Genomic DNA, 11,413 nt, shown 5'->3' on the forward strand with positions numbered 1-11,413 from the left:
TAAACTTGTGCAACTGTCTCCACTCTGTGCTAAAGTGTTGATTAGTTTTAGTGAGATGCATCCATTCATGCTGAGAATTAGTGCTAATGTCCGAACAGAAATGGGTTTCTTCATTTTTGATGGAGACACTTTTCTCTTTAATCTGTAGTTTAAAATTTTCATTTGATGGAGGAATATAGATATCTTTTCTTAACCCATTTATATATAATTAAACCTGAATGAAAGCACATTTGTATACCCCATCAGAACATTATCCTGATAATAGAAAAACAACTATGTAAATAAAAATGAGTTTATTTTGACCCAAAATGTTCATTTTTTGCCATTTTTTTTACAATTCATTTTATAAATTCTGGAATAATACATTTTTGTTACTATGTAGCAATCTACCTTGCTATTTAGTATATATTTCTGAAAACATTTTTTTGAGTTAGCCAAATTCCATATGAACATCCCACAGAATCTCACTATTAGAAAGACTCATTTGTTACATACACTTGTATTTGACTCGTTTTGTGTGTCAAATTGGTATAAGTTAGAGTCATCAGAGAGGAAGCAGCCTCAGATGAGGAGATGTCTCCATGAGATGCAGCTGCAGGGCATTTTCTCAATTAGTGATCAATGTGGGAGGGCCCAGCTTATGGTAGGTGGTGCCATCCCTGGGGTGGTGATACTGGGTTCTATAAGAAAACGGGCTGATCAAGCCATGGTGAGCAAGCCAGTAAGGATCTCCCCTCCATGACTTCTACTTTCAGGATCCTGCCCGGTCCGAGTTCCTGCTCTGACTTCCTTCAGTGATGAACAGCAATGTGTAAGTTTAAGCTGAACAAACCCTTTCCTCCCCAACTTGCTTTATGGTCCTGGCATTTTTTTCACAGCAATAGAAACCCTAAGACAACACTTTAGTAAAATGAAGACTTTGCAATACAAATCTTCATCCTCAACTGTACCTTTGCTTGTGAGCGAAGTGTCTTCTTATTGGTTGGGAATGAATCTAGTGACCTTGGAATCACTGTACCTATTTTAATCTTGGTCAATATTTTCCAGCCTGTGAGACTTAGTGAATGTCTGTTGTGGGGAGGACTCATGCCCATTATTTACCGTGGCTACATCCTCTGAGAAGGCTTCAGAGAGAGATTGCCTGTGATAGAAATGCGGCATGGACCTGCCGCAACAGAAAGGGGTTGTCTTCGTTACTGTTCTATTGCTGTGAGGAGTTACCGTGACCAAGGCAACTTATAAAATAAAATAAAGCATTTAACTGGGGCCTTGTTTACGGTCTCAGAGGGTGAGTCCATGATAATCATGGGATGGAGTGTGTCAGTAGGAAAGTAGGAATAGTGCCAGAGAAACAGCTGAGTGCTCACACCTCATCCATCAGTTGTAGGTAGAGGGGGCAGGGACTGGGCCTCGCATAGGTTTTTGAAATCTCTAAACTGACCCCCTAGTGACGCACCTTTTCCAACAAAGGCATGAACCAAGCTGAATCATGGAAAATCATGAACTCTAGACTGACAGCTATGGGGCCTCAATGGGACCTAACTAGGCTGTCTGTATACAGGAGATAGTTGTGAAGCTTGGGCTATCTGTGGGGCACCTGGCAGTAGGGTCAGGATCTATCCCTGGTGCATGAGCTAGCTTGTTGGAGGCCATTCCCTATGGTGAGATACCATGCTCAGCCTTAATGCAGTGGGGAGGGGCTTGGTCCTGCCCAAACTTAATGTGTCAGACTTTGTTGACTCCCTATGGGAGCTCTTACCTGTTGGGAGGAGTGGATGGGGGGTGTGGAGAACTTTGGTTGGAATAGAATGTAAAATTAAAATAAGAAAAAAGACACAAGGCTTTCATCACTCTATTCTTCTGTATACAGGTGTCGTCACATATTTGGGCTTCCCTTATTTCTAACATCATGATCCAGAAGGGTATACTCATCCCAGTTGATGCCAAAGACCCTTGGATACCTGGTGACTCATCAGGTTAAGTCATAAATGATTTCTCTGGGCTGTGACATGGACCCAACCTATGAGAGGGTGGTGAGGAATGATGTTATTTGTCAACCCTACTAGTATATGGTACTGTGGTAGGGAGAAAAAAGTCAGCAATTACCACAAGGTATAAAGTCAATTGCAAAATCAAAGCTATCATGTAGCAAGTTGTCCTTAATATGAGAGTAATGTGAGAAATAATATAAATTAACACAATTTCCATAATGATAGGTTTAATGGGTTAACAATTCAGGAAAATGCTCCAATAAATCTTTTTATCAAATTACTTAGCCAAGTCCCATAATACCTTTGTGAATAAAGTAAGTATTATGGACTGTATGACAGCTCTTTGCTAAAAGATTAATTTGAACAATCTGTATTCAGTCTTTCCTGAGGTTTAAATAAGCATTCCATAGAACTCAATCTTTGCCCTGGGAAACATGTCTCTAAGTAACGAAGGCAGTAATTCAATAAACGTTCACTAAAAGATCATACAGGCAGACATTCTTCTACACTCTGTGAGACAAAGCATAGACGACTCATTATCTTCTCAAGGACCTCATTATCTGTCAAGGTAGATAAACACATCATCAGGTAACCCCCTTGAAAGAACATTATTTTTGTGATAATTTTGTTTTGTCAAGTTGGCACATGTTAGAGTCATCTGGGAGGAGGGAACTTTAATTCAGATAATGCCTCCAGTAGATTGGCCTGTGGGCAAGCCTCTGTAGGATTTTCCTAACGATTAATGTGGGAAGACTCAGCCTATTGTAGGTAGTACAATCTCTAGGCAGGTGATCTTGGCTTGTTAAAAGCAAAAACCAAAAAAATCCGTTGAGTGAATCATGGTGAGCAAGCCACTAAGCAGCATTTCTCCATGGCCTCTGTTTTAGTTCCTGCCTTCTGTTTCCTGCCCTGACTTCCCTTCATGATGGGCTAAAAGCTGACAACTGAATAAATCCTTTCACCCCTAGATGCCTTTGGCCATGGTGTTTACCACAGCAATAGAGAACAAACTAGGACATCTCTTGTTTTTTTATACCCCTCTCCCAGACTAAACAAACTAAGCAGCTGTAACTGAATTCTCAACAGTGGCAGCTCTTGGGCTGACTCTTGAAGTGGTGTGAAAAGCAAGAGAAACATTCCAGGCAGAAGCATGGGCCTGAGCCGTAGAGTAAGAAGAGCAATGTATGCTTAGGATCTGCAAGGAGTTTTGTAGTTAAATCTCTGGGAAGATTTTTAAGAGCCAGAGGCAGTGGACTGTTTGAAGTAAAGTGTTTTCTGCATATAACAGGGAGTGTGCACATATAACTCGCAAAGACTGTGGCAACATGTACATGATCAAGCCAAGCAAAATGCTTAGAGAAAGCGAAACTCCTCACCAAGAAGCTGTTCATAACAGGTGCTGGGAGAGGAAAGACCAGTTTTCTCCAATGGAGTGTCACTGGGCATATCAGCCATGCTCCATAGAGCCCCCATGCTCCATAGAGCCCCCATGCTCAGGAATAGCTGGCCAAGACAAACTATACTCCATAGTTTGTTATTGTGGTGGACTCTTTTTTTTTTTTTTAGAGAGAGACTAAGAAAATGATGGGTGGGTAACGAGGAAGGACAGGATCTGGGAGGAGTTGTGGGAGGGGGGAAATATAATCAAAATATATTAGATGAAATTATCAAAGATTAAATAAAAAATTAATATTAAAATGCAGATAGATCATAACCCAGTAAATTAAAATAGACTGTATGCTTGCAGCTAGCATTGTTGGTTTGAGGCAGTTAGATTGTCAAACTGCCCCGTGAGACATAGGAGGAGCCTGGTGCTTGCCCAGGAGGCTTGGTAGCCAGATGCATTTCCAAAGATCCTGTAGTTTAGCCATAGTATAAAAGCTGACGAAAAGCACCCCAACTTGCTCCAATAATTGAATTCCATTATTACCCTCGAAGAAGGAATTTCTACACAGCTATGCTGAGGCAGAAAGTGGAGGGTGAAAATTGTATGTTGTCAGACGCCCAAAAGTTCTTTGTATAACCACAGGGTGCACATCAACAACTATGTTTCAAACAGCTGAGCTCTGGAATGTGGTGGTTTGTGAGAATTCTCTTGAACTCTGTATCCTGCAGACAGGCACAGAGAAGGCAAGGAAGTAGGAATTCCGGGGACAAACCTTCTCCTCCTCAGACTAAACTCTTGGTGTGATAGACTAGAGCAGAAAGAGTAAGGGCGGAAGGGTACAGCTGGTGATTCTGGCCAACTGCTAAATCAAAATACACACACATACACAGAACCAAACAGCAAACAACACACCACACACACAGACACCACACACACACACACCCCACATACACACACATACACAGAACCAAACAGCAAACACACCACACACACAGACACCACACACACACACACCCCACATACACACACATACACAGAACCAAACAGCAAACAACACACCACACACACAGACACCCCACACACACACACCCCACACACATACACACACCACATATGTACATATACACACCACACAACACATACACCATATACACACATACACATAACCACACAATAAACATACCACACACATACACATACCACACACATATACACACCACATATAACACACACCATACAGACATACACCATACACACAGACACATGCCACAGCACACACATACATATACATACCATACATACACTATACACACATACCACACACCCACATTATACATACCACACACTAACACACATACACCACATACCACACACACGCCCATGCGTGCACACACACACACACACACACACACACACACACACACTCTCTCTCTCTCTCTCTCTCTCTCTCTCTCTCTCTCTCTCTCTCTCTCTCTCTCTCTCTCTCTCTCTCTCTCTCTCTTTTCTTAAAGAAGGTTCTTCCTTTCACCCAGGGAAACTTTTAGCTATGTGCTAAATGAGAGTCTGTGAAAACAGTGTAGCAGGGAAATGTTAAGAAACAATAAAATACCCAAATCACTATCAGACTCTCACCATCCTTCATATAATCTTAAAAAACAAAACAAAACAAAAAACTAGCCTACAATAATAAATCCTGACTAAAACCTTAGTAAAAAGGAATGTGGTGGTAGGGTATCCTGTGTGAAACTTTTTGATGCCAGAAGGCTTGGCCAAAGTCACCCAGTATGAATTCTATTGTTCAGAGAAGTGACCTGGCTTTTCCCAGATAGCCACGTGATTCCCTGTGTGTCCCTGTGAGACTTGTGCAGAGGAGGCAATCGCAAGCAGACCTGGAATGTCACCCCCTAGCCACTGAGAGAGAGAGCAAACAGTGTTTTCTGCTAAGATGTTTGTGGTAATACTGCACACAACAACAGAAAGCTAATACACACTTGGACACCGGTCCTGATTTTCAACATTTATACACACCAAGAGAGCTAGAGAAATAAACACCATTTTAAATAGGACATGTTAAATTTAAGACTGAAGAAAATTGAGAGGTGGTTTCCAGGAGGAAAGAACAAGGGAAAAAAAGCTCATAGTGCAGGGAAATCTTCCCGATCCCTACTCAGGAACTAATCTGAGGCAAGGGACTGTGATGGTGAATAGTATTTATTAGTGCCATGGAATCCATAACCACCCGAGAGATGGACCTCTGGACACGGCTATGGAGGATTATCTTGATCATGTTAATTGAGATGAAAAGTGGTTTAATTAGGGTTTCTATCACTGTGATAACGCATCATGAACAAAAGCATTTTGGGGAAGACAGAATTCATTTCAACCTACATCTTGTAGTCAGCCCATCATCCAGACATGTCAGCATAGGAACTGAAGTTAAGAACACTGAGGCAGGAAGTCGTGCAGAGACCATGGAGGACTCATGCTTACTGACTTGCTTCTTCCTGGTTTGCCCAGTATGCTTTTTTACATCACCCAGGACATCTTGCCTAGGATTGGCGCCACCCACAATAGGTTGAGGTCTCCCTTAATCAGTAGTTAAGGAAATGCAGTGACAAGCCCCCCCCCCTTTAGCAGCCATGACAGGCTAACATGTGCTTGCATGACCTTGCCGCTCATGTCCTGGTCATTAGGAGGTCAGATGCCCTCCTTGTGGCAAGGAACCAATCAGAAGTTAGCTAGCGGGACTGTGCTTTACAGCTCTGGGTGTGCTTTACAGACAAGTGCACAACAGTGATGTGCAAAGCATAGCAACTGCACTGGGAGGGCCTATGGGTCATAACAACCATGCATGGCCCAAGTGCCTCCTGACTGTTGATGCAATGCGGGCAGATGCTTTAAGCTCTTGCCACATTAATGTCCACGCCATGATGGGCTGTACTTGAACTGTAGCTGACTAAATCCTTTCTTCTGAACTTGGTTTTGTTAACATGTTTGATCGTAGTGACAGGAAGAGGAATGGAGACAGGAAACAGCGAAGCTTTCTTTTTGGAAGGGGTTGGTTTTTCAAGACAGGGTTCTCTGTGTAGCTTTAGAGTCTGTAACTGGAACTCACTCTATAGACCAGGCTGGCCTTGAACTCATAGAGATCCACCTGCCTCTACCTCCCAAGTGCTGGGATTAAAGGTGTGTACCACCACTGCCCCATGGGAGAAGTATTTCAAATGGAGCAGTAGGCAAAGCTGATTTGCAACATCACGCCACTCCAGCACTCTGGTAGATATGAGTTTTGATTTAAGTTACAAGTTAGGTGTACATTTTTAGTACAACATTTTAATGTGAAATTTAGATTTAAAAGAAAGTTTAAAGTTGAGATAGATGTAACTGGGTTAGAGAGGTTGGGAACTAGAATTTACATTAAGGTCCTGAGCAGATTCTAAGGTCCTGCATATGCACCCTTGTGGTGATATATTGTTTATGATCTAATAAAGCCACTGGAGATCAGAAAGCAAAGCCAGCCATACTAGTTAGTTATAGAAAATAGATAGTGGTGGTACACACATTTAATCCCAGGACTCAGGAGAAAGGCAGATAGATTTCTGAGTCCAAGACCACCCTGGGCTACCAGAGAGTGAATCAGCTCACTAATTTAATCCCAAGATTTGAGAGGTATAAAACGTGGAGGCATTCAGTCTCAGGATTAGTCTCTAGCCACATTGAGGAGAACATAGCAGTGTGGGATTGTAGTCTGAGGTTTGGTAGAGCCAGGATTGCCTACCTTTCATTCTGAGATAGAGTTAAGAGTTCCTGGCTGGCTGCTTTTCTTTTCTGATCTTCAGCTTGAAGTTTGAACCCCAATATCAGTCTCTGGGTCTTTTATTTATTGTGCTGCATACCCTGACTTTGGTGATTGAAGAAAAGAGATCTAAACACTGAATCTTCTGATTTATATGACAAAAGGTGAGTGACAATACTAAAACACTGTTTCAAGACATAAAATCACTATTTTCATATAGACTATAAAAAGCACATACGAAAAGCCTTAATAACATTAACTTCTGTAATTTACTAATGCATGTAAATAGTGAGATGTTGTAACTGGTCCAAGAGGTAAACTAGAGACTGAAGTTGTCAGAAATACTGAGATGAACTTACAACATCCCAAAGTACAATAAAATGTGTTGCATGGTATTTTGCTTGTTTTCTGACAAATAAAGCTTTCCTGGAGGTCAGAGGGTGGAGCTAGCCACTAGTTAACCATAGAGGTCTGGAGGTTTGTACAGAAAGGAGACAGGAAATGATAAGGCAGGGTGGCGAGAGGAAGTGATAAGGAGGGGGCAGGACAGGATCTCTGCCCTTTCAATATGAGGATTCAGAGAGGTAAGTGAAAGACCCCGAATTTATAGAAATAAAATATAAGCTTAAACAGGGAGGGCACCCCAGTAGAGAACTTGGGAAGCGAACAAAGGACCCCATCCGAGGAACTGGCCAAACCACAGAATGGAATGTATGGTTTAGCAACCTTAATTGCAGAAGGGCTGTAAACCCACAAAAGGTCATTCCGGGCTGCTGACCACCTGTGAAGAACTTACCTGGGCGTCAGAGATGGGCAAACAAGATGGAAACAAGGAGATGATAACCACAATTTACTTAGGGAGAGATGATTAACTCATACCAAGGTTTGAGGAATTTACAACGTGTAGGTCAGGAAGACATCTGCTTCCCCTGGTCAGTAGTCACGTACCCCCCCCCAATCACAAGATAGGGACCCCTCCCAAAGGCTTGTGGTTTTGTCTTTAAAAGCTGATTGTAACTGAACCTCGGGGCCAATCGGTCTAAAAGCTGACCGAGAGGCCCATCTGCAGATGCCTAATTAAAGCCTCTTGCATATTGCATCAATTGGCGCGTGGACTCTTGATTCTTGGGGTGACGAATCCAGCTTGGGGACCCCTCCTCAATTCGTGGTACCCCAACAGTAAGAAGTCACTGGTGGCTGTTTCTCTGCCTCTCTCGTCTTTCAGCATTTACCCTAATGTCTGACTCTGGGTTTTTATTGATAAGACTAATAGGCTCACACTTTAAAAATGAACTGTTAGGAATAATCAATTCTATAGATTGAAAATCAAACTTTTCAAAATGTATTTGTAACTCTGTGTCTTGGTTTTCTTCAATTTGCCGAGCTGTGAAACAGAGATTAGAGTACAAGCAAATGCTCACACCTGACCTGGTGTTGCACCTAAAGAGCCTTCATTAATCTCTTCTTAGTTTGAGTTTTCAAGTTTCCTCTGCAATAGTGTAAAAAAAATGCATCCAGAAGGAAAAGTTCAGAAAGGGATTAGTGGCAGAAAACTCCATATATCCTGGAGAGAGTAGAGGAAACAGGGGATACAGGACTAAACCCCTTATTAGGGTCTTTTTTTTTTTCCAACTCCAGACTGGAATTGGTTTTATGTGGTAGAAACTTCAAATTACTAAGATAGCAAGAAGACAAAAAAACAAAACAAAACAAAAAAAACCCTTTCCCCAAGCATAGCCTTAGGGAGGCTGCAGGCCTACAGGAGAATTAACCTATTTGTCCCAGCACTTGCATACAACATTAATAAAGAGAGAGAGCGCAAACTAAAATATTTGAGAAGAAAGATTAAATATGCAAGCCCGAGGCTATACTCCTGGCTCCCTGTGCCCCGTGACTGAAAGGCAAGGGTTGATAACAAGTGACCTTTCCACCACTAAAGATGCAGAAAATGCTAGAGGACAGGGTCGCTGGCCGCATGCTGTCATAAAAGAGACGTGAATATGCTGCACACGTGTGCTTCTGTCATGTCTAGAACTTGCTAGACATTTTTCTTTGGCTATTCCGATGTGGACTGGTCTTCTTACTTTACTATGTTTGTTTTTAGAACCAAAACTATAACAAAAGGCATGTTTTGGGGAATTACGTTATAATTTATAGTCTCCTACATTCTTCCTAAGATAGCTGTTCTCTGTTGTCAATTTGACTGAATTAAGGAAAACCTAGAGGATGACAGGATGTGTCTGTGATTATGTTTCCACAGATGATTGGCACATGGGCTAGCAGGCCACTAGGAAAAGCCCACTCTGAATGTGCGTATCAACGCCCAGAAGCAAGGAAAGGTAAGTGTAAAGGCAAGGGCAAATAGCAAGTACTTAGGCCAGACTCTCCTTGACCCAATGCCTTCTATTTTTCCTTGCTGATGCCTTTGTGCACAGACATCAGATTCCAGGTTCCTCAGCCCTTGAGCATGGACTTGTACTAGTGACTCTTGGTTGGTTCCAGTCCTTCAGTTTCAACTGTGGTCTTCTTCATAATGTACACTCGTGGTAGACAGCAGTGGCAAGGAGCAATGTTATCATCCACCTCATTAAGAGTATGACAAAGCATACGAGGACTATTTGGGTTGTTATATTGGTGGTGGTTTGTTTATCTGTTCTCTTACTCTATGAAGGGCAAAAATTGTCTTACTGTATTACTTGCAGATTGATTGACATAATCACACTCTAAGTAATCCACAATGGCTGTTTACAAGCTGCAGAGATGGGCATAACAGTAGCTTCTCAATCTATGAGGCTGGAAGCCTCAGAACAAGAGAGATCAATGATATAACCACAGTTGGTTGTAGACCGGACACCAGGTGGAGTCCTCCAGGTGGAGTCTTCATGTCCTTCCTGAACAAGACAACATCAAGGCCCCACATGATAGCCACTTAGAGACTTGTCCAGGGTTTGTCTGGGGCGTCCTAATTCATTAAGGGCAGGATAAACAGAGGCAGGCCTCTGTCTGCCCACTTCAGATAAAGTGGGACTTTCAGGAATGGAGGCATCAGGAATTCCTGGGGTACACTTGAAACTATCAAGCAATGGGCTCTCAACCACAGATGGGAAGAACTGAAGCTGTTTGTATCCACTGCACCATTAGTAGGCTGAAGTCACCTCTCTGCATGGCAGAGAGATTCAATGGGACCAGTCTCCATAGACTTGCATGATTTTTGTTTTGCTCTACAGACAGGAACAGACATCTTCAAGATCCTTCAAGCTCCCCACTAGCTTGGCTCTTGGGCAGCTAGAGCAATGTAACCCCCAAGGGCTTAGAAAGAAATCTTAATCTTTTTGTCAACCATGCATGGCCCAAGTGCCTCCTAGGAGATTGTGAAGATGTGTTACAGGGAGAACTCTTAATTATAATACCATCCTCCAATTGGAACTGCTCTATGAATGAGAAGGAACATACTTGGAAGTTCCTCATATGCAACTTTTTCTTTTAACGTGAGACCACCCCCCAAACTTACGACTTCACAGAAACTTAGTGTGAGTATACACTTGTAGGAAGTTACTCACCCCAAGACTAACCAGGGAGACTTCATTTGTCACTGGTAAAGAAGATACTTCTGTAAGTTTGATCCTGCTCAATCTTAAGTGCACACCACCACATACCGATGACCTTGTTCAAAGTACATCCTGTTGAAAAATTAGGTATCCTGGATCTGTCCCTGATGCATGAGCTGACTTTTTGGAGTCCATTCCCTATGGTGGGGTGCCTTGCTCAGCCCCTATACAGGAGGAAGGGGCTTGGTCCTGCCTCACCTTGATGTGCCAGACTTTGTTGACTTCCTATGGGAGACCTTACCCTTTCTGAGGAGTGTATGGGGGGTGTCATGGGAAGAGGTGGGGAGGATTGGGAGGAGGGCAGGAAGGGTAACTGTGGTTGGTGTGTAAAATGAATAAAAATTAAAAGAAAAATGAAAAACTCTCACCAACATGACTGCCCAAACATGAACTAAACAAGGAGGACACCAACTAACATACAAAAAAAAGTAGGTAACAAATTTGAAGTGAAGAATCATTTTAATATAAAATAGCACTTCTATGTGTACATACTTATATATTCATGAGGTGATATCCAGATAAGTGTATATTAATATCTCTTACATTTATGCATTTTCAGAGAAAAATTTAGAAAACTGCTCAGCGTGTACTGTGAACATACATATAAGTGTGTATGTATGTGAAACTTTAT

General features: G+C 42.2%; 1 long non-coding RNA gene across 1 annotated transcript; it reads left to right on the top strand.

Moving 5' to 3' along the window:
- Positions 1-699: 699 nt before the first annotated feature.
- On the top strand, positions 700-11,052 carry LOC110340381. The gene is made up of 5 exons (XR_002382175.1): positions 700-811; positions 1,871-1,976; positions 7,218-7,338; positions 9,435-9,513; positions 9,877-11,052. It is a non-coding gene; the product is annotated as an uncharacterized LOC110340381 (long non-coding RNA).
- Positions 11,053-11,413: the final 361 nt, after the last annotated feature.

This window comes from Mesocricetus auratus, unplaced genomic scaffold, assembly GCF_017639785.1.
Source record: "Mesocricetus auratus isolate SY011 unplaced genomic scaffold, BCM_Maur_2.0 Super-Scaffold_100010, whole genome shotgun sequence".
Classification (NCBI taxonomy): Eukaryota; Metazoa; Chordata; class Mammalia; order Rodentia; family Cricetidae; genus Mesocricetus; species Mesocricetus auratus.